At 39.6% G+C, this 26,317-nt stretch overlaps 1 protein-coding gene across 5 annotated transcripts in view; it reads left to right on the forward strand.

Annotated features, from left to right (window-relative positions):
- The window catches only part of CDC42SE2 (CDC42 small effector 2), an 82,385-nt gene that overhangs the window by 4,377 nt on the left and 51,691 nt on the right, over positions 1 to 26,317 (forward strand). For 3 of the 5 annotated variants that reach the window (XM_065656412.1, XM_065656416.1, XM_065656413.1), the window contains one exon: positions 11,412 to 11,480. The exons of 1 other annotated variant lie outside the window; for it this stretch is intronic. The gene's annotated coding sequence lies outside the window, so the exon portion shown is untranslated. Of the gene's footprint in view, positions 1 to 11,411; positions 11,481 to 12,656; positions 12,718 to 26,317 lie in introns of all 5 variants that reach the window. One more of the 5 variants, XM_065656415.1, reaches the window with a different exon arrangement.

Here is a 26,317-nt window from a genome sequence, read left to right on the forward strand (position 1 = left end):
TCATGTGACTAGTGATGATGTCAAGAAATAATGACAAATTCAAGGAACGATCAACCTGAAACAACTGAAAGTGGGTAAGAGAGCAATCAAACAGCTGCACTGAACATGTTGAAGCAGAGGCTTTATGGAAAGAGCAGACTGAAGAGGAAGTTTAGCAGTGAGAAAACTGTCTGTTACTAAAAATGAGAATTTAGGAAAGTTAGGCTGGTGAGTGTCCTCTGAGAGGGTCAGTTCTCAGTGACTGTTGCATGGCTCTGCCTGAGGAACCCTTTGGTCTCATTCTAGTTCAGTGTTTTGTGTGTGGTTAGAAGTGGATGTGTGAGATGCAACTACTAGTCCAAGGGTAATTATTGTCTCAAGAGGAACAGAGGGTTTTCTTGATCGCTTCTTCTCAGCTCCAAGAAGAAGAGGAGCTCTCTTGCTTGTGATGAAGGCACAGTTAAGGGAGTGCAGACCCACTTCAGGGCAGTCTTCCATCTTTTTTGTCAGCGTCACATTAACAGAAGAGTTTAGGAGGGAGGCATCAGGAGGAAGACATAAGGTGTCAGTGCAATCATCAGCAGGTTTTGCAGGCTTCTTCGTGGAAACGTGGCTATACTGTATTAACTTCCTCCTCTGATATATTTAGCTTTCTGTCCTATCAAATTGATAATGTTTGTCATGAGGTGTCAGGGAGAGAACTGATACCTTCTCTCTGCATGTGCAGTAGTGCATTGGGGTGGTACATGGGAGAAAGCAAGCTGCTGACAGTTGTGCTGCCTGAAGAGCCAGGAACTGCTGTTCAGCTTGCTACAAAGTTGTGGTTAAGGTATATGCAACAAACAAATAAAATGGATCTCCGTGGCTTGTGTTCAATGGATAGCTTGCTTATTTGGCTAGTGTTGGAAGTATGGATCATGGTATAGGTCAACATCTAGTAATAGCAAAGGTCTATCGGGTTGCAGTTACCTGAGCACGTGATCTGATACTGTGCTTATTAGAAAACTGTCAGCTCAGTCCTTCGCTGGACAGAGTTTGAATCCCATCCCCACTATATATAAATTGTAGCAGAAGTGTTATGGCTCAAGATGAGATTGGTTTGCACAGTATAAACTGTTGTCTCCATTGCCTCTGCATGGAGGAAAGGTGCTGGAGGAGAAATGGCAATTCATCTTTAGCATAGTAAAGGAGAAACTTTCATCTAAATAATAAGGGGCTCCTAGTGCTGGAAGAAGTTTACACATGGTAATGACCGCTCTCATCCAAATGTTTTTCACACCAAAGCAGTTACAGTACTTAGAGTCACACTTCAGGCAAGCGGGGATAAAATATTGTAAGTATCTCTAACCATTTAGGCTAAAACAGAGAGCTATTTGTTTTATCGGTATATAAATCATAGTACAAGGGCAAAATAATGCATGAGCCAAATAACTGATTACAGACTGCATTGTTGTTTGCTGGGTGTTTTGCTATCTTGTGCTTTTTTACAAATTATGGTACAAATCAACGTGGTTTTTTCTGGCTGTACATGCTATGAACTTTATCAGTTAATACACAGAGTTCAGAAATGTTTTCTTAGGAAAACTTTCTCTCCACGGAATAGAAAGTGTGCTGTCACGAAGGCCTTCCCAGTCAAAATCCCAGTTGCCCTCACAGAGGAAATAAGTGTGTCTGTCTTTTGAATGAAGCTGGCAATTTCAATGTTTAATTTAGTGCCTGTTCTGCTGTAACATACAGACCTATCTTTGTATAGACTTGGTATACTTTGGCCTCACTTCCTTTTTGGAAGAGGATCTTTTATCACCTTTCTTTGTACTCACTCACTGAATTTGGGGACCAACTGTTTAAATCTTGTGCAAAACCAGGACTTTAATAAATTGCAGTTGGATTCCTCGTCAAAACAGTCATTCTAGTAAGTATTGAAATATTACATGCAGAGAGCTCTTTGTTACTTTTATTGGTTGCTTTTATCTTATGGCTCATGTTCAATAACTCTTATGCTGATGAATAACATCTCTTTTAATTGGCCCCACATGATGCAGCTGTTCTCAACACACACCAGTTGCTGAAGGAATTTCACCTACACCTTTAAAGCTTCCTGAGAACAATTTTTCATTTGAGCTCAACTACCTATTTTCCCTTCTAATCTTCCAAGTAAATGGTATCTCACCCTGATTTGCAGTACTGAAGTCCTTTTCTAGTAAGCTGAGCTTTATAAACGTTTGTTCTGCCTTGGGATAATAAAAATAAAATTGATGTAAGAAAGTAGTTTGAAGTTAAGAGTAGTCCTATTCACCTCAACTGCATAATCAGATTTCAAGATATCATAGAGGCTGTTTTCTCTACCCAAACATATGTTTAAGTATTTCAGAGGAGGAGTTTACCTGTTTTTTGTTTCGTGGTCACATATCGAAGAAGTCAATCTATGGTAGACTGAAAGAAAGGTTTAAAAATACCTGTTTCAAGTAACCTCTAATTTCTAAGGGGAGGGAGCAGGGAGTGGTCTTCAAATAATTACTATGGTTTTGGTATTTCGTGCACTCCTTGATCATCAGTTTGGTGTTGTGTTGGGGTTTTTTCGTTTCTTTGTCCTCAAGCATATGGGGAGAATAATTTGCGGAGCTAGTGGAAGACTAGGTATCTCTGGTGCATTCCTTTTTTTTTTTTTTTGGTTGTCCTACCAAAAATTCACCTTACACAGATGTTTAGATGATCTGCTCACAGTGAGAGCATGTCACTGATCATGTTGCCGGTACAGCCAGGGTTTGCTGCATAATCAAGTCTTTTTATTTCAGTGTTGAAATAGTGACTTGCTCTGAAAGATAAATCGAGGTGTGTCCAGCTCTGTTATTTGATGCAATTGTAGCTTGTTTTCTGCTAAGCTGTCTTGTAATGGGTAAAGCTGTGTGATGCTCTTGAAAAATGTCAGTTGGACTTGAGACTGAGGTGAATTTGAAGGGGCAGTATGTCAGAACAGCCACTCTATTGTGAAACGTGATTGAGACTAAAGCATGGACCATCCTCCAGTGTCCACCATTGCCACGCTCCCTGTGAGGGCTCTAAGGAAGAACCTGTAAGTCCCTGCACTGGTGTCTCTCCTTCAGCCACATGTGGTTGTTAAGTGGCGCTTACACTTGCTGCAGGCCTTTCCTGAGAAGTGGGTAGGAGTGGTGAGGGACGCCTTTCAGTTTAAAGTTAAACCCTGGCTATGATGAACTTAGTGGTGAACCTTTCATTGAGATCCTAAACTTATTACAGTTGAGTCTGTGAAGAAAGTGAACTGCATCTTTGGAAGAATGCATTTTCAACGATAATATTTGTCATTACCTGCAGGTAGCAGTTACGGTGAAGTCTTGTTCCTTGTATTTCTTCATTAGAATCATAATTGTGTTAGTTGTATCCCAAGGTGCTTACAAACTAAAGTATGGGACATTATCATTGTATATACAGGACAATATACATAACAAAGGTTGTGTTGGATTTGTTTGTTTAACTTGTTGTTTGGTTGGTGCACAAAGAACCAAGAATTGTCGCCTTTGCTCCCAGTCCAGTGCCCTTTATGTTGTCAGGATGTGTAGTATTCACAGAAAGATGACCCTCATTTCTTACGATTTTTTTTTTTAATTTGTTGAAAATCATAATAAATGAAAAGGAAAATGTGTGAGGAGTGATCCCACTTTTGCGAAACTCACAACAGGCAGAGACCTGTTACAGTTCAAACAAGTGTGCATTTTTGTGAAATAATATATAAATTAAGAATTCCTTCAAAGAAAATATGTTGTTCTTAAAGTGACATTTCACAGATAGCTACTCAAATGTCGACAGAGATAATGGGTGATTCTAGACTATGCTTTTTGTACTGAATGTATGCCATTTATTTTGTCAAATCCTTAAACTTAGTTCCCTTTCAGGGACAGAAAGCATAATGTGAAAGCTTTGTTTCTGCTGGTTGAGGTCACATTAAGTTATTTTTGTCAGTGCTCTTCTGTGAAGACAGCTTTACCAAACTATTTGTGGCTTATAGTCTCTTTAAATATAACTTAATTTGTGTTTGCATCTATTCAAAGATGCTGAGGGCATTTCAAATACCGTACTGTTCCAAAATCCCAGACAGCAAATTTTGCAAATTGCCATGGTAATGCGTGTGTGTGGGAAGAAGGCTGAAGTCAGAATCTGCATTAACAGAATCTGTTAATATTGCATGCGCTCAGTGCCACTAGCACTGCTTGTTCTTTGCTTAATTAAAAACAGGGTAATATGATGCAGCTAATACTGCATGTAGTCTGATTTTTAACCACATTTTTGTTCTGATTCTGAAACTAATTAGTGAAATAATCAGATACGTGGGTAATCATTGAGTCTTCAGGAAATGGCATAGAAGAATCTCGTAATCTAGCAAAGAAACTTCAAAACTTCTTTCTTGCTTCTCTAAGAATTTATGGATGGGCTTAAAAGTCAGTGTTTTACAACTGAGGCTGCATACCAAGGACACTTACTACTGATAGCTTGCATCGTGGTGATTTCTGCCAAGTCATTGTGAATGTTGAAGATTCTTGTTTCTGGGTAAGCCTGTCTGGATGCTTTTGTACATGCTATTGTTGCCTTAGACAGAGAATTTGTTCTGAAGTGCAGTCAATGTTAGTTAAAAAAAAAAATAAAACAAAAACCAAAACAAACAAACAAAAGCCTCATGCCAACAAACAAAACCCAAACAAAACAAACAAAAACCCCACCAAAACCAAATAAACAAAATCCCAAACAATTTTAAAAAATATTTTAAAGAGGAACTGTGTTCTGAGTGCTGAAACTAGTCCTTAATAATTGCCCTTAGTCAGTCAGTGCTGATGACAGGTAAGCTTATAAATTCGTATGAATTTATGGGAGGACTGGCCATTGCTTACTGTGGGGAACAGGAGAAGTTAAACCTGAAATTTCTTGGCTCTTTACTACTGTAGTCTAAACAAACGGAAAAAAAATAGGAGACTTGGATGAAGGATGATTTATTTACCCCATTACTGTATCGATTGTTTCAAATTTAAATGAGTTGGAGCAACTTTTTAGTTTAAAAATATTGGCCCACTGCTATTGAGAATTACAGAGGCATTGATACTGGTTCGAAATGCAGACCAAGATGTAATGACTTCCATGTTAGGTGGCCTGAGAGAATGTGCTTCTTCACTCTTCCATTGCATAAATAAACCCTATAACAAAACCACCAAGAGGGATATGGAGTTGAAATGCCCTGTCTGCATCAGAGTTCAGATGAGTTGGGGAGGCTGACAGGAGCCCACTGTCCAGAGTCATTAGCCCGGTGTGACACCAACACTGGGTCAGACTGTCCTGAACTTACACCGTCAGCTGTAGGTCTGAGCTGTCCGTGTCTGCATTCACATCACTTAATATATTTTGATTTGCAATGCTATTCATTTGTTATATGCACTCTGTTATAGTAATAATGCTTATTACTATGTTTTATTTTGTTTTTCAAAATGCCAGGCCCCCTTTCAAGAGGATAAATGTCGGAAGTGATGACTTTGAAAGTCTTTGTCCTGGGAAAACAAGTTGTGTTTTTTCAAGGCTGTTTTTACGAAGGCAGGACTCCGCTGTGCAGGCAGTGGAGCTGTTCGTATAGCTAGTGATGTGCTGGGTCCTGTGTTGGCTTTGTGAAGAAGTTGTTTCATGTCCACTAATAGGATATCTCTCTTTCCAGTTCTTCAAAATACGAAACTTTAGGTTTGAGAGGACTTCAAACAATGATCTGTTGTAGTTTTTTTGTTGCGTTGATTACCTCAAACTGTCTACTTGTGTTATGTGCAGGATTTGTAGTAGCACACAGGTTGACTGTCACTTGTACATTCAAAGCAGACAGCTAAGGGATTATTCATACTAGATTTTGAAGCAAAAATTCAAGTAAATTACATCCGCTATCTGATAAATCAGTTAAGTTTTTCATGTCAGGTTCTCAAAGTCTATGTTGGCAGCTATGAAAACGCAGTACCTGCTTCTGAAAAGCTTGCTATTAAATGCACCTTCCTCCCACCAAAACCCAAGACAGTATTAGCCTCTTTCAGTCATTTCCTTATGGAAAAAGAAAGCCTTTATATACAGTGAAGGAGATCCCTGTTAAATTTAGGTTGTATGGTAGTAAAATAATCTGAGAAAGAAGTATTTGTTCACAAATACTTTCTCCTGGGCTTAGCCTCTCAAACTTTGCAATATATACTGGGTTTCTCCATACTGAAAATCCAGTCTGTCTAAGTGGAATGAAATATAAGATTTTATGCCTTATATAGCTGAATTTCTGCACTCTCAGCCTCTGACTCAGATATGTTTCAGCCTTCTCCTTAGTATGTTCATGCAGTGTTATCCATTGATCATACAATTAGACACACCTCTATCACTGACAAGCCAAAGAAATTTCATTAGAACAGAGAAGAAATAGGAAAGCTTGATGCCAGCACAGGTAGACATAATGTGGAAGTCAACCTTCTATGTAAATAGAGTCATAGAATGTCCTGAGTTGGAAGGGACCCACAAGGATCATGGAGTACAGCTCTTGTTCCTGCATATGACAACCCCAAAATTCACACCATGTGTCTGACTCCCAGTAGTTTCCAAGAGGGTTATTTGATTTTTTTTCTTGGGGACATTTCTGGAGGCCCATGGAGGTAAATGTAAACATTATAAAATACTGAAATGTCTTCATGTTGTTGTCTTCTAAGGATCTCTTGAAAACAGTGTTTAAGGTGGGGAAAAGGTATTTAGATATAAGTTCAAGTAGGCTACTGTCCCAAGTCCTCTTCAAGGCTGAGTTGGTGAGTAGAGGTATCTTCCTCCTTCAGACCTAAGTGTGCCATCTCTACATTGTCCTCTAAAGGACTCTAATTTTGAGGCTTAGATCCCTCTGATAGGAATGGGAGAAACTAAAATGAGCTTTTGTGATTCTTTGTGCCTCAACTTAGGTTTAATGTTACATACCTTATGACTATTTTGCTTCCAGATATGCACGGCTCTGAATTCATTGACATTTATTAACTCAATTCACATTCATTATGGCTCTATTAAATGAATTGGTGTACCAGTTATAGGCCTTATAATGAAATTATAAAATACTTTCTACTGGCTATCTGTAATTTCCCATTTGTATGTGACTTTACTATTGACTGGAGTGGAAGGATGATTGTAAATCTGTGTGTATATCTGTACTGTATATGTCCGTAAGAGAGATGAAAATTACTTGGCAGGTACAAAACTGATCCTTGATATTTTTTCCATTTCAGTTTTTAATAGCTTGCAAAAGAAAAGTCCAGTGTTCTAACGAAGATAACAAAAATCAATATAAAGTTTAGATTATGATTTTCTTATGGATAAATTGTTGAAAATGCTGAAGTTCATTGTCTGGTTTTACTGTGTTTTTTGTTTTGTGGTGTATGTTTGTTTTTCAAGGGAAAGGACTGAATGTTTGCAGGCTATTTACCTCGTCATCTATTGTAAAGTCATGGCGTCTTTAGCTTAGATAATACTTTTCCTTAAGACAAAAATGCATTTTTAAAGCTTACATTTTACATATATAATGTCTTCACATTCTTTATCAAATTTCATCCTGTTCTGTGTAATTAGAAAACAACTTAGGAAATATTATGGGGCTGCGCTATTTTTTTTTTCTCTGAATTTAATACACTTAGTAATAACAGCATTAATTTTCTCAAATCTATTAATGCTTTTGACATTTTGGTAGCTGCCTCATCAAAATAGACTTCTTTGGCATTTAGGTTTTTTAAAGGAATGTGTATCTCTTCAGTAGAATCTCAGAATCACAGAATGTTAGGGATTGGAAGGGACCTCAAAAGATCATCTAGTCCAATATCCGTGCCAGAGCAGGAATACCCAGATGAGGTTACACAGGAATGTGTCCGGGCAGGTTTTGAATGCCTCCAGAGAAGGAGACTCCACAACCTCCCTGGGCAGCCTGTTCCAGTGTTCCGTCACCCTCACTGTGAAGCATTGTAGTAATAGATAAGTTTCACCTTTCTGAGGTAGTTAATATGTCATTTATCATATTGATTTGTACTTTGTCATCTTTGTTTTCATATGCAGGTTTTATATTGAACTTCTCAGAAAGGTTAATATGACTTAAGCTGTGATGGACTAAGTGAAATAAGAAACCACCTGAGCAGATAATGTTAGCATAATGATGAAATGCCTGCTAATGTTGCAACGTCAGCAGTATATTGTAACTGGTTAAATCAATAATTTAATTATTATTTAGAAGTACAGTAGTATACTGAATTTTTAGCTCTGAAAACAAGGCTTCAGACAAGAATAAAGCTTCAAATTCTTATGCAAATGCTAACACTTGGACAGTTGCTGTTTATAACTGACATTCATAAAGAACAAGCGATGTGCACATGTCTGAAGTCCAGACTTCATAGAAAGTGGTTGCAGCTTGATTAGTAGTGTGCCTTGGCAGTACCTGCAGACAACCACTCTTTCCACTCTGCTGGCTGGTAGTCTATGCCAGTTCATTTAATAGCATTTCAAGCCAGAAATCTACCATTTATAGAAGTGTTTTTTTGTGAATTACATTGTCCATTAGGATGTGGGTTTAGTCTACGGGGTTCATTTATCTGGGACTTTAAATAGCTGTGACATGATGACTTAAAACGACTGGTCCAGAGCTCATTTGTGACTGGCTTTTCCAAATGTTATTGTACAAGAATGGCTTTTGTTGTTCTGTCCTGCTGCTCTTACAGTGTGGCCCAAGTTTTCTAGTGCTACAGTTTAGGAAAGTGTAATTCATTTATTTTGTACCTTGTCTATTCTTCTTTAAGGAGAGGGGTGGAGGAAAACATTTGGTTTAGTAGTTGTAAATGCAAATATTCTTATATCTTACCTTATTTATATAAGTATTGTTACATAATGAAATAGCTTATGCAGAGTTGCATTATCTACATGTTTTTAGGATGTTATATGTGCTATTAATGTGTACTCGGTGCTAACATCTCATAATGCAGAATTGTCTCAGTTTTCTTTCAGTAAAATTTACTAATATGAATCTTTCTCCACTTTGATTTCAGTTACATTGTGTTTGAGTGAGGAGGTACACGTTTAACTACAGTTAGATTATTTGTTTCTCCTATCTACATATCATATATTGTCCACAGAGTCTTTAACTAAAGTGTAGTCAACTGTCAGTGACAATTCAGTCACAGAACTGACATCTACTCTAAAAATGCATGTTCGTCTTGCTAGCGTTAAGTATTTTATTTGCTTTCTTACTGAATTTGTTAGGCAATCAGTGCAGCGTCATGTTATAAGCAAGTTGTTCATCTGTTTGGTCTGAGAACAGTTTGTGATATGGTTATTTTACCAGGGAAAAGAAAATCATTAGAACTCTGCTCACAGGTATTCTGAATATAGTTTATGTGGAGCCCAAGCATTATGATATTGAAGTGTTTTCCCTGTGCACCTCTGGTACTATGTTGTTAGCTGCCTGCTTTGTTCCGACTAGATGTCCCGTCTTTGGGACCTGTAGCTCTCTAGCCCTTTGTCCAGTAACCCTACACCTTTTATATAGTCTGTCAAGCTTATTGTTCTGTCCACTAAAGTTTATTTTTCTCCTCTTATTATTCTGAGGTAACTAAAGATAAACAAAGAGTAGAAAGCCGTTATCTGAGTCCTCAGCCAAAGGAAGGAGGCTCGGATCACATTCTTTCCACAGAGTCTTCTTGTGTCACAGTCAGGGCTATGCAATCATCAAATGTAATTTTCACAGAGGCAGCTATAGCTAATTTCTAACACTGTTCTTAGCAATCCTCTGTTGTGAAGTCTTTCTCTTTTGACCACACAGATTTCTGTCTTAACAAAAAAGGTGATCAAAGCTTTCTGTCTCTTGACATGTAACACTGTCCAGACAAGTTTCCCCTTTCCCTGTTTTCCTCCCTAGCATTCTTCTCTTGATTTACCATTTCTCCTCATTTATTTTACTTGCTCTCATCTGCTTCAGGTCTTTGTTTCTAGTCCATAAATTTTCTGACAGTCTTTTCTTAAAAAGGAGGGGTAGAGATAGAAAACAACAATGAAAACCAACTTAATTTTACTTTTTAAGTCTGGTTTATGTTAGTTTGAGAAAAAACCAGAAGACTCTGTTCCCTAGTTTGTGAGCAAGGAAGGGCTGTAATCTGACAAACAAGCCCTCAGTGAAAGTCAGCAAATAGAGGTTTAACACAGGTAAATAATATGCTGCTACTTCAACAGCAGATTCTAGAGCAGTGATTCTTCTTGTTGCTCTTGTAGATTTCCTTTCTGTTGCTGCCTGGAGTACTTATAATCTGTCCTTTTACTGAGAACTGCTGGATTTGGTAGCAGATGCCATGGACAATAATTCAATTGCAAACTTGTTTGCTAGACCTCACAAATGTCATGAGACTTAACTGCCAAATTACACATTTTTACTGGGCATTTATTTCAGGAAATAACTGGTCTGTACTGCCTGGTATTGCCAATGATCTGAAGGCCAATCAGTAAGTAGGATTATATAGCTAATCTTGCACACAAAAATGTTGGAACATACATCTGGTTGAGCTGGGTCTCTTTAGCTTGGAGAAGAGGAGACTGAGGGGTGACCTCATTAATGTTTATAAATATGTAAAGGGTGAGTGTCATGAGGATGGAGCCAGGCTCTTCTCGGTGACAACCAATGATAAGACAAGGGGTAATGGGTTCAAGCTGGAACACAAGAGGTTCCACTTAAATTTGAGAAGAAACTTCTTCTCAGTCAAGGTAACAGAGCACTGGAACAGGCTACCCAGGGAGGTTGTGGAATCTTCTTCTCTGGAGACATTCAAAACCCGCCTGGACGCCTTCCTGTGTAACCTCACCTAGGTGTTCCTGCTCTGGCAGGGGGATTGGACTAGATGATCTTTTGAGGTCCCTTCCAATCCCTAACATTCTATGATTCTGTGTGATTAAGGTTTGATTGTAGCAAAGGGAGCAGACAGAATTAAGTAGTTACTGCTTTTGAACCCATGCTCTGCAGTTAATTGCTTTAACTATGTCATACATATATATGTACACACACGTAAATTATATATATAAATATATATTTAAAACAGTGCGTAAATATATTAGGAGAAGAACAAAGAGTGCCCAAGGGTGCATAAGTCAGTGAAAGTTTCTTCCAACACTGCAGCGAAGATGGTAGCCTCTAATCCTTGAATTCTTTCATTAATGGCAGCAGCTCAGCCGTTCCAACATCTGTGATGCTCTTCAAAGGAAAAGAGTTGGAGAAACTCCTGACTGTTCCTCTTGGTAGCTCTTTTCTTCCTGCTAACATGAAGTTACATTGCTCTTTGTTATAAATAATGATTTGCATTAGGAGCTGTAATAGATAGTTACTTATGCCATTTTTTCCCTCCTTCCTTGCTCTTTAGAATTGGGGATCTCTTCAGTAACTTGCTGCTTGAAGAAAGGACCAGAGTAACTGAAGTTTTAAAATTCAGGTAGGTAATACTATCAGTTTACTTTAAATATTGAGCTAAACACAGATAACAGATCTATAAATATTCATTGTGATACCAAAACTATCAAATCACGATAGGGATTTTAACCGTAAGTAGATTGGATCTGGTTTCATGGCTCGTCTCATGAATTCTAAGCAGCAGTTCAAGTGCCTCCCTGGCAATGAGTCCCTGATGAGAAGTCCAGCAGAACTGACATGCAAATGTCCTTCGTCCTCATAATAAAACCAGATTGGTTAATATTCATGTCTGAGTCAGACTAACTTTGACAGGAAGTCCAGGTACTTCGTGATCCTCAGTTAATTTAACAAATTATTTTTGACAGCATTAAATTGTGTTGTTGCCCCAACAGACTCTGGTATTTGGGGTATGTGCAGCCATGTATACTTTATGAATATTTCCTTCCCTAATTTTCTTACCAAAGATATTCTCAATGGATTTGCTAATTATGTCAATTTCACATTCCTTTTTCTTTGTTCAAAGTAAGGCTTCTAGATAGATCTCCAGTACCTAATTCTTCAATAAGATGCCAAAAAACTCTTTTGGTGTTATTTGTGTGATAGCTTTCATGGTTTTAATAATTTAACTAGCAATTTAATATCATATGCTACTGATTATCATCGTTTGCTCAGCTTTGAAGGACCCATCCAGCTTGACTTTACTACTTTCTAACTCCCATCAAGTACCTATGTTTTGGTGTGGTATTAAATAATGCAGATGAGTGGACAGTGTTTTTAATCAGCTGAATTTGCCTCCAGCGAAGTTTTAGTATAGATCTATTCCTGTTCGACTGTAGTAAGTGATACAATTGCAGCACATTTATATAGGGTTAAGTTCTATGGATTACATAAGTACTAACAGACCAGTTAAACCCTGAAACTACTGCTGGTTTCTTATGAACTCAGTTCTGTACAGAAACTTTAATTTTAGAAGTTTGTAAATTCTAAATTAACATTCTTCTTTACTGTTTCATATTTTACTGTCTAAATACACAAATGAACTGTGGAGAAGGATACTGTTAGGTAACAGTACTTTAGGAAATGTGCATAAAATTCTCTTACACATGCTGCTTCCTCAGAAAGAGGTGTAACTTGTGGAACATGTTGCACAATTCTCTGCATTGAGAACAAGCCCTGCAAACACTATTTCATTTCTCAGGTACTCTGTAATAAACGTGTATTCTACCTTATTCTCTGTGCTTCTGAGCATCATTCATGAGGTATGTAATTCAAGTAGCAGTCAAACTTGATGCTTTACCATAAAGATACTCAAAGTATGCTGAATTTAATTTAAATACTGGTAAATTGCTAACATTACATTTTCTGTTTCCTTCTTTCTCTTTCCCTTCCTCCATGTTCCTTTGACAACTTTGAAGTGTTTTCAGTACCACCAGACATGTTTGGACTTATCCTTCATGTTGTGCATTTCCTTTCTATGAACACACCTGGTTTTTTTTCAGCTCTGATTTCACTATTACTTGTAAAACCTTTCTGCCAGAGAGCCTGGGGAAGGAAGAGTCTGCACATGAATTTACCCTGGAGAAGTATGTGACAAGGAGGTAGTTTTATTACTAGCATGTGAAACTAGAAGTTTAAGTGGCATCCCAAAGCGGGAGCAGGAGCTGCAGCCTGTCTCCTGGCCCTGCAGGTCCTTCTCTGGCCTGCTTCTTGCTGCCGTGCCTCAGGAGTACCTCCAGATGTTTATGTACCCACGCTGTGGAAAACAAAACAAAACAAACCCACCCCCCAAAAAAAACCCATACCACGTTTCATTGTAGAAAGAGAATGGGATGTGAGGTTGGGGAATCTCTGTGCTTGAGACTCTGTCACAAGAGGGGAGAGAGAAGGAAATTATAGCCCAATCAGGTGATTTAAAAATAAATTTTAAAACTACCAACACCATAAAGCCCCACAACAACAACAACAACAAAAACCCCAACACCCCGTGGAGGTGGATGGAAGTGGGAAAAGAGAAGGCAATCAGTTGGGTAGCAGATGTAGGGTTGATAAGGGCAGGTAAAAGATGGTGATACCTGTTTGAAGAAGAAGATGGAGAAGAGCAGAGGACGAATATTTACTACTGGGGGAGAATAAGGGCTGTACTGCAAGCAGCAGGAGGGCATGGATGACAGCTGATGTAGGAAGACCCAAGTGCAGGAGAGACATGGCTTCTGCTGGAGCACTGGCATCAGTCAGTAGTGATCTCCCCTGGAGCAGAGTGAGGCAGGGAAGGAAGAGAACTCCACAGTGTGAAAATATGTGTGTTTAATTCTTGTGCCAGAAACAAGTGTAGTGCAATGGGTGTTCCCAACCTGTTGGCTGCCCTTTCTGTACATGCTCCAGGAGTGTCTGGAGGAAGCTTCAATCACAGGTCAGGAAGTACAGTCTTCCTGACTTGCCTCCCTGGAAGTTGTGGAAGTGGTGGGTTTAAAATCTCCATAAACATCTTACAGCATGTCCTAGTCCAGCCTAAAAAAACCCAACCAACCAACCAAAAAAAACCCCACCACCAAATCCCAAATGATTGAAGTTGTAATATTTTTCTTCATTTGTCTTGAGTGTTTTGAGGTTCAGAGTGACAGTTTGTAAGGCAGTGATGCAGGACAGTGCACCAGGGCCATTCCCTGCTGCCTGTTTACACAGAACTCTGCAACTTTTCTGTCCCCTGTCCCCCGGCAATTGTGTGGCTGGACTTGCATCTTCATTCACATAGTCAGTGTTTCTTGTCGCATGATTTTGACCACATGGTGGGTGGATGTACTTCCAGTCATGTGAAGAAGGCGGCATTAAAGCTTGTGGCTCTTCATCATAGTTAGTGTGTTTCTCATCTGGTCTCATGATACTCTGAAACATATACTTTCCAGCTGCTTAGAGCAAACCCAGAACAATCTGAAGGGGAAAAAAAAAGGATAAAAATGTGTTTTCCTTAACTTTTCCATTCTAGTATTGCTACTTATCACTAAATTCCCTAAAGATCTACAATACTGAAGTGGGGGAGAAAGTGGAAAAAAATATTTTCTCCCTTACGGAGGTAATATCAAAATGGTAGTGAATTTTAGATAAGTGCTTTTACACTAGCAAATGGCTTGAGTTTATCAAGGAAACCCTTATTCCATTTCCCAACATTTCTGCAGTATACTCTTGCAGCCAGAAGTCCTAGCCTAAAACGTTAGCAGACTATTCATGTGTTTGTGTCTGGGTACCACCATGGAAAAGCCTGCATATCTCCAAAATCTGAAATATGTCTTTTCTATTACCTGGCTTTTGTAGTATATGTTTTTCAAATTTGGTTCATGGGCTGTCTTTTCTAAGCAAGATTTTAATGGAATTTAGTTTCCTGTGGAAGGAAATATTTATACATCATTCACCACACTTTCATGAATTCTGTATGACTTAATATTCAATTTAATAATTGATTCATAAAGTTGGAGCAATGGCAAAAAGTTTTGGTTCACTTATTTAGTTGAAATTTGTATGTGCTGTTCCCTCTAAGGGCAAAGGAAAAAAATTCACATAAGATGTTGGATTTTATTTTCAGTTTAGCTTCTACCTGCAACTCCCAAGTTCTGATAATTGCATTAATCCTGTAGAATAACTGGGAAGTAGCACAAGTGCATAACTATGCTCTGCTGTTACTCCAGATGCCCATTTGTACAAATACTTGCATTTCACTACTTTTGTCTCTTGCACCAGCTGTGTTTGTATCTGACTGTTCTCCACTCTTCATTGTGAAGGCTAGGTCAAATCACTGGGGTGCAGCTGGATTCTCTGATTCAACTTCTTACATAGGTCTTGAAAAACAGCTGGTGGATTTTTCCCCTGAAACATTTTGTTTGTATTTTGAAATAGAATCATGGAATGTCCTAAGTTGGAGGGGACCCACAAGGATCATCAAGTCCAACTCTTGTCCCTGTGTATGACAACCCCACAGTTCGCACCACGTGTCTGAGGGTGTTGTCCAGTCTCTTCTTGAACACTGTCAGGCTTGGGGCCGTGACACCTCCCTGGGGAGCCTGTTCCAGTGCTCCACCACCCTCTGGGGGAAGAACCTTTTCCTAATGTCCAGCCTAAACCTCCCCTGGCACACCTTCCTGCCATTCCCTCGGGTTCTGTCGTTTGTCACCAGAGAGAAGAGCTCAGCGCCTGCCCCTCCTCCTCCCCTTGTGAGGCAGCTGGAGCCGCCATGAGGTCTCCCCTCAGTCTCCTCCAGGCTGAACAAACCAAGTGACTTTAACCACTAGTAGAACACAACTGATCCAATTGAACGATATTAATTCAGAAGTCCACAGTGCAACTTTTGCTGTCACTTTTCACAGTAAAGTGGACCATGAAGAACAAAATCACTAAAGCTTCCTGACAATGGGAAACCATAAAACAAGAAATCTAGAAGTTGGAGAGCGTTAGTAAGAAAATTACTGTCATGGAAGCCAGCTTTCATTACACCTGTTTGTATGAAGAGAATAGTAAACAAAAAAGTAGAATAGGAAAGTCTGTTGGAGAATATTGGTTGATGTTTAAACTGATTTGTCCTCCTTTTTGGGTAAGCCATCTTGCACTGTAATGGGGAAGAGAACACAAAGCCCACAAAGAAAGGGTGCTAGGAAGTACACTTGCATGATGTTCAGTTGCTGTAGTTTCAAATATTGAATATATACTCTGAGAGCTCTTTCATTTTCAAGATTTTATATTTAGACTTCAAACTAGCTATAGAATGTACTTTAGAAAGATATTTAAACTGATATTTATCTGTTACTGACTAACTTGGGGAGGAAGGGTAAGCAAGCCAATATTTCCATTATTCCTGTTGCATAATAGATCTGTGCCTCTCTCTGGCTGGGTTATGCATGACCAACCATTCTTTTGAGGCTGGTTTGTTAGACTTCATTCCAAGTATTTGTCAACAGTTATTCTGTCAGTCAAATTGGGTCAACCAGCCTTTAGTATGAATTATGTCCGGAGGCTGAACTGCATTTGCACATCCTGAGCACATTGATTGGTGGAGGAGTCTGAAGAACTGGAAGAGTGCCCTCAAGCTGTAGCTTCCTTAAATGCCATTGGCTGGCAGAAGGGGAATGCTGCTTTTGAATTGGCTTGGGCAGGAAAATAATGGTGGGGGAGTTGCAGTGGCTTCACAGGCATTTTTGTTTGCTTTTTAGTTAATATGAGTAAATCAAAAAATGAAGATGGTGATGCTAGCCTAGCCTCCTTTTAAGAGTAGTCTTTTCAAGTTAGTGCTAGTATTGTTGGAGAAGATGCTTTTACTGTGGTAAGGTGGAAATGTGAAATACTCTCAAAGAGGAATGCGTGGGTGATACTTGTTTGCAATATACGTATATGAAAATACGTTAATTTCCTTATACAGAAGGAGGAGTGGAGGCACAGGGAAGCATTGTAATTAATTACTGGAGGGCGGGAGTGCTGGAAGAATTGTTTGATTTGTAAAACAAGAAGCCAAATCTGTAGTTGAGTAGCACCTGCTTCTCAAAAATCTGGCAGGCTTTGATTGGAAACTGCTGGGTACTTGGCACTTCTGAAAATGTAGCTACCTAGCTTTCCAGTTGTGTTTTGAGAGGCTTCTAACTTGAGCTGCCACAAGAGACTGGGGTGCTGCTGTATTAAGTGTGTTCTGCCTTTTAGTGGACTGTGACTTAACAAGTACATGAAAAGCCACACTGTGATGTGGATCTCTGTAGTCCCAGATGATTTTGACATGCAGATGCCCCAGACTAGTTTGTACACAAATGTTATGACTTGATTTATCTGTTGTGGAGAAAACAAACTCATGGAAGATCACTGAAATTTCTCATTGTTAACACTTTCCATAAAAGAAAAACATTATTTACTGTCAAAATTTCATTATTTACCTTCAGAAAAGCCAGTCTAGAAAATTATTTTGTCAACAAGTGCTTTCTCATAAACACAATAGTTCATTTCTGTACCCTCTTCTGCTCTCCATCTGTTTCCTCAATATCTTCTGCATGATCTTTGCCTCTGGATATTTAGATATATTTCAGCAAAGCTTCTTAATGCAATGAGTTATCTGTTGCGGTATCATTACAAGTGCTTTTACTTCCACTTTTTTACAATTTGTTATTTGTTTAAAAACAAATCTCCCACCCAGTTCTTTTATATGGTATACATACTCCACGTTTGTTTCATGAGTGTGGTTCTTTTCTGCTGTGCCTTGCTTCTCTCCCCCTCTCCTGCCTCCAATATAACACTATAACCTTTCCTGTTACCTTTCTGTCTCTTCCTGTTCCTTTCCGCTGCTTGTATCTCAAAATAGCTGTAGTGGTTGTTACTGCTGGGGTGATGCCGTTAGATGGACCCAGAATTTGAAGGCTGCTGGATAATATTACATTGTGAAGTCTTCCATGGGTGGCATGGGAGAAAACTGTAACTACTTTTGTTTTAAGAGCCTTGGAAAAAGTTGCTAGTTCTGCAAAAACTGACTGTGGTAGGGTCCTGGTATAAGTTACTAATGTAGTAGTGGAGGCTCTTGGATGCTCTTTGTTAACCTAATATATTGCATTGTGGTAGCTAGTAACCCCTTGTACATAGGCATCAAATTCCCAGCTGTAAAGCTTTGTTGCAGGAAAGTCTGACTATGTTGTATGTCCTAAACCAAACTGTAACAAAAGCATATGCTTGTTCCAGTCTCTGGAGACTGATATACTTTCATTTCCATATATGTTTAACGAAGTCACGTAGTGTTTACTTACCAGAAACTTCTACAGTAGTGTAGCACTGCAGCTATTACTAATTTGGTAGTTCAAGCTGAACTCAAGTGTGGAAGTGGTTTTTTGTTTGTTTCACTACTTTTTTTTTTTTTAAGACAGCTGAGAATCTGCTAGAAAAAAGATACATTCACAGATATCCAGAAATAATAGCTTATTTTGCAGAAACTGATTATATTCTGAGGATGTGTTCAATAACACAGTTTTTAATAACAAGCAGTTATGAAAAGAAGAAATGTCTGTCATTTCACAAATTAAAAGCAGTAACTTCTCAGAAAAGCTTTTGAAACACTTTTCACTATTTCATTGTCCTGCTATTAGTATTTGTACATTTTAGAAAGTACTTAATTTTTGAGATATTGCATTTTCAATACTACAGTAAAATAGGATATTCATCATGAAATGGAAGAAAGTATTTTAGACTATCATCTTCAGAGCTTCTGCAAAAATCCCATTTTGTCTCTTTACCCATCAAAGTACCAGTACAGAATTAATGAGTAAAAGTTGATGACCAGTATGCACTGACTATTGTTACTGGTATTACCAGTGCTGTCTAAATTTCACCCATGTCTTGGATATTAGTATATTATAAAGGAAGTTAAATCAGCATTTGTTTTGAAGTCTTAGTCTCAAGTTGAGGGTGAAAGCTTTGTGCACATCTCACTAGAGCAAATGGAATGCTTGAGATATCTATATATAAAAATATAATGTACAGTCAACTAGTTAATTTCTGATGTTCAAACATGGATGTACTAGTGACATAAAAAGCAGCTTCTATCTCTTTTGATGGATATCAGCATTATTCACTACATTGCATGTCCAAGAACTGCAGTTATTTCAACAACACTGCTGCTCCTCTGACTCTTAGACCTCTCTGTTCCTGGAGTTACTTCTGGCGTGTGTGCTGCATAATGTGAGATGCATATATGGGGGGTTTGGTGGGGTGGGTTTTTTTGTTGTTGTTTGTTGTTGTTTTTTGTTTGGTTTTGTTGTTGGTTTTTTTTTGGGGGGGAGGCTTTAGCAAACAACTGTCTTTAACACAGAAATTGAAATTCTTCCTGTCAGTAGTTCTGCCATCCCCATTACAGAGCTATATAACAGGAGGCAAAGAGAAAGGTATAAGATCAGACTAGGTAAAAGAGCAGGTGGAATCAAGTAATAAAATACATAGTACCACAAATAAGCATGGTACATGTACCTTTTTGATCTTGTGTTCCTCCTTTAAATATTTATGAGATTTCACATGGAAGAAGGCCCACAGTTGTGGGTTAAGGCATCACAAATTCTGGATTAGAGGAACAATTAACTTTCTGTTGCACTAGAAATATCTGAGTCATGGTCATTGAATAATGCCAGTTGTATTCTTCAGGATCTCTTTATTTAAACTCCTGACTGTTTTTCCAGCCCCCAGGTAATTAAGTACTTTAAACAGAACTGAGACAGTTAACCATAAATGTGTCGCTTTTTTCAAAATTTGAACTTTTAAAGAAATGCACTTGTAGAAATTAGGTTTATTAATCTCTGCCTTCAATGGGGCTCAAAGACCTCAGCGGAAGTACCAAAATGAAACACATTAGGGAAGATCTAACCTGTTTCTGAAAAGGTTACCAGGAAATAGACTAGACTGTCTGATACGTGTTGATACGTCCTGTATCAACACAAAGTTAAAATGTCATACTTCTGTCTATGGTCCTTCCAGTGTTAGATCACAGGTGTCAGCTCATGGGATAGGTCACAGCCTTTCAGTTTCAGGCTGTATGTGGAAGTCCTCGTCTGCTGCCTCTTTGGGAGTGCATGAAGTGCACTTACCAGGATGCTCTGGTAAACTTATGGGCAGAAATTCCTATCACCTTCTATGGAGACTTGGGTTCCTTGGAGCTGGCAGAAATCCCAAATGTTTCCTCTGCTGTTGCTAAAGAGACAAACCTGCAGGTGCAGGAGTACTGACCTGATAAAGTGAAAAACTAGTCTGACCTTTAGGTAAGGCCTAGAATAGCTGTGATTTTCTTTCCACTTCTTGCTGTGTCATAGTCTGACACACTATGTGAAAAGGCTTCTACATCCCTTGTACTCTCTGCGTATGCTTATTAAGGTAAAGCTAATGGTCACTTTGGGTTGATTTGGGGCAGTCAACATGGCTTCACCAAGGGGAAGTCGTGCTTGACCAACCTCATAGCCTTTTATGAAGACATAACAAGGTGGATAGATGGTGGCAAAGCAGTGGATGTGGTCTGCCCTGACTTCAGTAAAGCATTTGACACCGTCTCCCACAGCATCCTCGCAGCTAAACTGAGGAAGTGTGGACTGGACGATTGGGTAGTGAGGTGGGCTGTGAACTGGCTGAAGGAAAGAAGCCAGAGAGTTGTGGTCAATGGGGCAGAGTCTGGTTGGAGGCCTGTATCTAGTGGAGTGCCTCAAGGGTCGGTACTGGGGCCAGTATTATTCAATATATTCATCAATGACTTGGATGAGGGAATTGAGTGTACTGTCAGCAAGTTTGCTGATGACACCAAGCTGGGAGGAGTGGTTGACATGCCAGAGGGCTGTGCTGCCATCCAGCGAGACCTGGACATGCTGGAGAGTTGGGCAGGGAAAAACTTAATGAAATATAACAAGGGCAAGTGTAGAGTCTTGCATCTGGGCAGGAACAACTGCCGGTTCCAGTATAAGTTGGGGAACGAGCTGTTGGAGAGCAGTGTAGGGGAAAGGGACCTGGGGGTCCTGGTGGACAGCAGGATGACCGTGAGCCAGTACTGTGCCCTTGTGGCCAAGAAGGCCAATGGCATCCTGGGATGCATTAGAAGGGAGGGAGGTAGTAGGTCGAGAGAGGTTCTCCTCCTCCTCCTCTGCTCTGCCCTGGTGAGATCGCATCTAGAATATTGTGTCCAGTTCTGGGCCCCTCAGTTCAAGAAGGACAGGGAACTACTGGAGAGAGTCCAGCACAGAGCCACAAAGATGATTAAGGGAGTGGAGCATCTCCTGTATGACGAAAGGCTGAGGGAGCTGGGTCTCTTTAGCTTGGAGAAGAGGAGACTGAGGGGTGACCTCATTAATGTTTATAAATATGTAAAGGGTGAGTGTCACGAGGATGGAGCCAGGCTCTTCTCGGTGACAACCAATGATAAGACAAGGGTAATGCGTACAAACTGGAACACAGGAGGTTCCACTTAAATTTGAGAAGAAACTTCTTCTCAGTGAGGGTGACAGCACTGGAACAGGCTGCCCAGGGAGGTTGTGGATTCTCCTTCTCTGGAGATATTCAAAACCCGCCTGGACACATTCCTGTATAACCTCATCTGGGTGTTCCTGTTCCAGCAGGGGGATTGGACTAGATGATCTTTCGAGGTCCCTTCCAGTCCCTAACATTCTGTGATTCTGTGATTTCCGTGAAATAAATGTTCTTGGTTTCCATTGTAAACAACTTATTTGCACATAGCCTCAAAAAGCATGATTTATGAGTTGCTATGTATTGATACTCGGGGTTCTTATGGAGAGTTAATTTCTTTCTCTATTTTTTGCTGTTCAACAATGATTTCTTAGTGTTGAGGAAGAGGAGTCCAAAGTGAAAACCAACTATTTTTGTCTGTTTTCTTTCCTTTGACACTAGAAGTGCTAAACTTCTTTTGTAGGAAGTTGCTGATAATATACTGGCACTTACAAACAAGATGGTACCAAAACCAGTCCAAGAAAAAATTAGTTTTTAACTTTTTTTTAGTTTATGTATTTATTTTGCTTGATTTTTCACAATGGAAACACTGCCCACATCCCTCTCACCTTCACAAGTGGTGCTACCCTGTGAAAGTGTTTGCAGAATGAATCCATTTGTAAATGCCAGTAAAGATTTTAAGTTCAGCCCTGGGAAGGTAGTTCAGTGTGAACAAAAAGCACTTTAGACCGTAGCAGTGTGTGCTGATTTAGTAGCTGTGCCCTCTTCTGTTTTGTGTCTTCCATCTCTATGTCCCAGAGTTGGCCAAGGCTTTTAGACACAGCTCCTTCTGGAAGATTAGAAATACGAAGAGACTGTTTTTTACTGGTTAAAACCAAACAATCCAGCCCCCACATAAAACACAAATCTCATTTCCCCAGTTCTTAAGTCAAACTGCGGTGTGAAGTTCCCATCAAGTCGTGATGACTGGATCATACCTGAGCAGCTTCTGAGGACCCTTCCCTGGAGGCGGCAGCCTGTGGTGGTGGCACGTGGCTTGGACACGGCACCAGGTCCGCAGTGCAGCTCTTCAGGTGTGGCTGGTTGGGATGGGGTGGCAGGGGCGGCCTGCCTGCTCAGTGCTGGGGAGAGAAGGAGGAGAAGATAATGGAACCCTCTGTGCCCCTCTGAAGACACGAGCTGCAGTGGGAACAGGCCACGCAGCTGCAACTCTGGCAACTAGGGCCCGGAGCAGGGGACAAGGGCAGCTTCCTGGTGGAGGACGGCCACGTTTGAAGATGAGCAAACTAAAATGGTAGCGTAGTCATTAGAAGAACTCATGTGCCTGTTTTTCTTCCTAGCAATTTTTTAATTTAACCTTTAGACCAAAATTGATCTATGTGGTTTTCAATACATAGATAAATTAATGACTTAATACTTGCCAATGTCTTTGTTACTTCTGACTGCATATTGGTTTGGGCTTTAGGAGTTTCTTGTATTGAACATGACCCTGTAAGTTTGTTTTCATAACACGTAGTAAAAAGCCTTGACTTTTTTTTTTTTAATTTTAATTTTAGAGTCTTAATTTGATAGCATATTTCCTGTTTGATACAGCACCCAACTCATTGTCACCAGTTAAACGCATGAAGGAATTTGGTTCAAACTGATTTTCGTAGAATAGAGGCACAAAATCCTTAAAGGAGTGGTAGTTTGAGAAGCAAATTTATTGTAAACAATGTGTGTGTGTATTTATCTGTATATAGATTTGCATTGGTTCTTCTAAAGTGGTCATCCTTGTTGTGACAGCCGTTTTCTAGAGAAATTAAATGTTTCATTTGTAAGATGCAGCAATCTGATCTATTTGCATAGGAAGTCCTGTGAATGAATTGGGATAACGCCGGTGATGTGAACACAAAAGGCTTCATTAATTACCCAGATGTGGATAGTGATTCACCAGCCACAGTTCTGGCTGCATGTCTGGGAGAGAGGGGGCGTTTGTTTGAGACAGAGTCTGAGTAATGAATACCTTAAACCAAGTGATCTGTGGCTGAGTGGCAGACAAAGAGGGCTTTGGGGAAGTGACTGGTTGTCCTGTGTGAAAGGATCACAGCCATTTCTGGCCTTCATGCTGCGCCCCGCATGTGAGCCGTTGCCCTGTCTTTTTGAGAGAGAAAAAGGGAAAATCGAATCCACTTAGGAAGCAAGTGCACCTTGCCAGTGAAGGTGCTGTTACTGTATCGTGCTCATCTGGCTACAGTAACATAGAACGGTTAACTAGAAGGCTCGGTTATTTTAGGTTTGTTTTTTCCAGTATTTTGACAAATGCAGTAGCCATTTTTGGCAAAATAGGTATAGATCTCTTTTTGTTTTGTCTTCTCTTCCACTTTCTTACCTCCTATAAGGAATCTGCAATGTCTGTGCTACAAGCTGATTGCAAGTCAGAGCCCAGAGCGATAGGAGCAGCAGATGTGATGATTCCTGGATGTTTTCTAAGCAGGCCAGTGTGGTGACGTGGGGCAACCACGAGTCAGGAGCACATTCCCTTCTGCTGACTGATACATAGGCCAAAATGTCCTGCTCAGGAGCTGGGTGGAAAGCTAAACCATCATAATCTTAAATTGTTCAAGCACTTCACTCAAGCTTGATTGTAGATGGGATGAATTACTCCTTTAATGGTTTTTCTTTTTTTCTTTTTCCTCTTCCCTCACTTGTTCTGTATTCAGCCTGAGCAATAAAAGAGGACTGAAGGTAAAAGCTAGGAAGAACATGTTCCCTCACTAGGTATATTTGTTGACTTGCTGTAAAGTGCAAAGTGAAGGGCCTGGCACCTGTAAAATATTTGGAGACACCTTGAGTCTCAAATTATAGAAATATCTGTATTTTTGTGAGGGGTAGGAAAAATGAAGGAAATGTTTTGGTCTGGTATAGGATTTGAGGCTTTAAATGCTAGATTTCACAGCTGTATCTTGTGCTCTTTGCAGAGCTTGCTAGTGAAAGCAAAGTTACAAATTTAAAAAGCTTGACACCCCCTTTAACAACCCTTTCCTTTATTTGAGAAGGAGCAACCAGAATGGAAAAGCGTGTAAAAGAGCAACTGTAACTTTCTCTAAATCTATACTTCTTACACCTTAATCTTAACTTTCAGATAAAAATTATTATCCCAGGCAAAGGAATTGTTGTGTGGTTTGGGGTTTTTTTTCGTTGCTAGATACATACAGAGTACTCTTGTCAGCAGATTCAAGGAAAATGTCCCCCGTCTCACCCAGATGCAGAAAAGAAAAAACTAGGAGTTGTGTGGCATTGGAGGAGGTAGGATCTCATTCAAAACAGAGAAACTTTGTATGGTAAACTGAATTGTCACCTTACAACTGTTCGACAATTTAATCAAAGTAGTTGCTGCTTGTTTTTCATTTCAGTTGATTTACTTACATGGAGACTTGATTGTACCCTCCAGCAAAACCCTAGTGACTCATCTCCAGGCCTTTCACTGGAAAGGATTATACAAGTGAAGTACTATGATGTTATTAAGTAACTTACCAAAAAAACCCCCAAACAGAACTAAGAGAAATTTGAAGGCAGAAAAGACCTTTTTTTTTCCCCCCCCCCCTTGAACAAGAGACGATTCCACTGAATTTTATAGCTTGAATTTTCGGTGATAGTGGAGTGTGCCAGCAGTTCTGTAGTGTGCAGAAAGAGTGCTCACCATGAAGTTTGTAAAGATCAGTGTGAAGATACTTACTAATTGTATTTACTTAAAAGCTGTTACAGTCTCTTCTTCCAGTGTGGCTGCAAAACTTCTTAGGAGTTCAAGATAACTGAGGAAAGGGGCAAAGTCTCCATAGAACTAAAGAAAATAGTGCACCTTCTCTCAAAACCAAAAAATCTGCTATTTTACCTCTTTCATAAAAGGCAGTGTGCTAGTTTGGGCTATTTTTACCTTTCCAGAACTTGTCTGTTTCATACCCATTTCTTGGTCATTTGCCATGGGAGTTTGTGGGAGAAAATGAAGCCGTTGTGCTACTTAGTGCTTTGTATCTCCAAAATGCTGGGGTACTGGCACAGGACAAATTTTAAATGTGTTTAAATCCCAAGCACAGTCTCATTTAAAGGGAAGCATGTACCAGCATCCATAGGGTCTCCTGACTCTGGCAGTACCAGAAGAGGTAGTGGATTTGTATGTTAGGAAATGTTAATGGTCTGTCATGTTTCTCCATAATAACACTTGGACTCAGGATGATACTTCTGAATAGGTAATATATATTTATCTTGTGGTCTAGGGAACTAAGTATTTGCCAAGAGAAGTAACTCTGATTAGCTAAGTTTACCTGTCAAAAGAGTAGAATAACAGAACAGGCGGTCAAGACCAGAGTGGGTGGTGTTGGCGAAGCATTTTTTCAAGCTTAAACTTGGAAGCATCTGATGTTAAATCTGTCACGAGCTAAGCCTTGTGATTCACTTCACTATCTGTGGCTTGTTCTGCAGTCTTCATCAGCATAGTTTACGAAAAAGGTCTTGGAGGAACCTGACAGTTCTTCCTGATACAGAGAGATGCAAGGGTTGCTGTTTGCCTTGTGGCTTTGTCGTGCACGTTACAAAAAGATTGCCTGTTGTGTTGAGCTGTCTGGAAAACTTCCATAGTTGATTTTGAGTAAAGGAACTTGCATTTCCCTGTTTCAAGTGGGCAAGTGGTTTTGGGTGACATGAGAAACACTTGAGTCTTTATGCTTACATTTGTAGAGATTCTTACTCTGTGTGGCAGCAGCATTCTTTTCATTGTGAGGAAGCACAAGTATACTTCATACTTGTTATTCAGGACCTTTCAAGTTTATCAGCAAAGTACTATACGTCTAGTGATTGTTTTGGCATGAGAAATACCATGGTCAAAACACTGTTTATTTTTCAGGCTTCCTTTAGGGGCTTTGTAGAAGTCAGAATGTT

This window comes from Caloenas nicobarica, chromosome Z, assembly GCF_036013445.1.
Source record: "Caloenas nicobarica isolate bCalNic1 chromosome Z, bCalNic1.hap1, whole genome shotgun sequence".
In the NCBI taxonomy this organism is placed as follows: domain Eukaryota; kingdom Metazoa; phylum Chordata; class Aves; order Columbiformes; family Columbidae; genus Caloenas; species Caloenas nicobarica.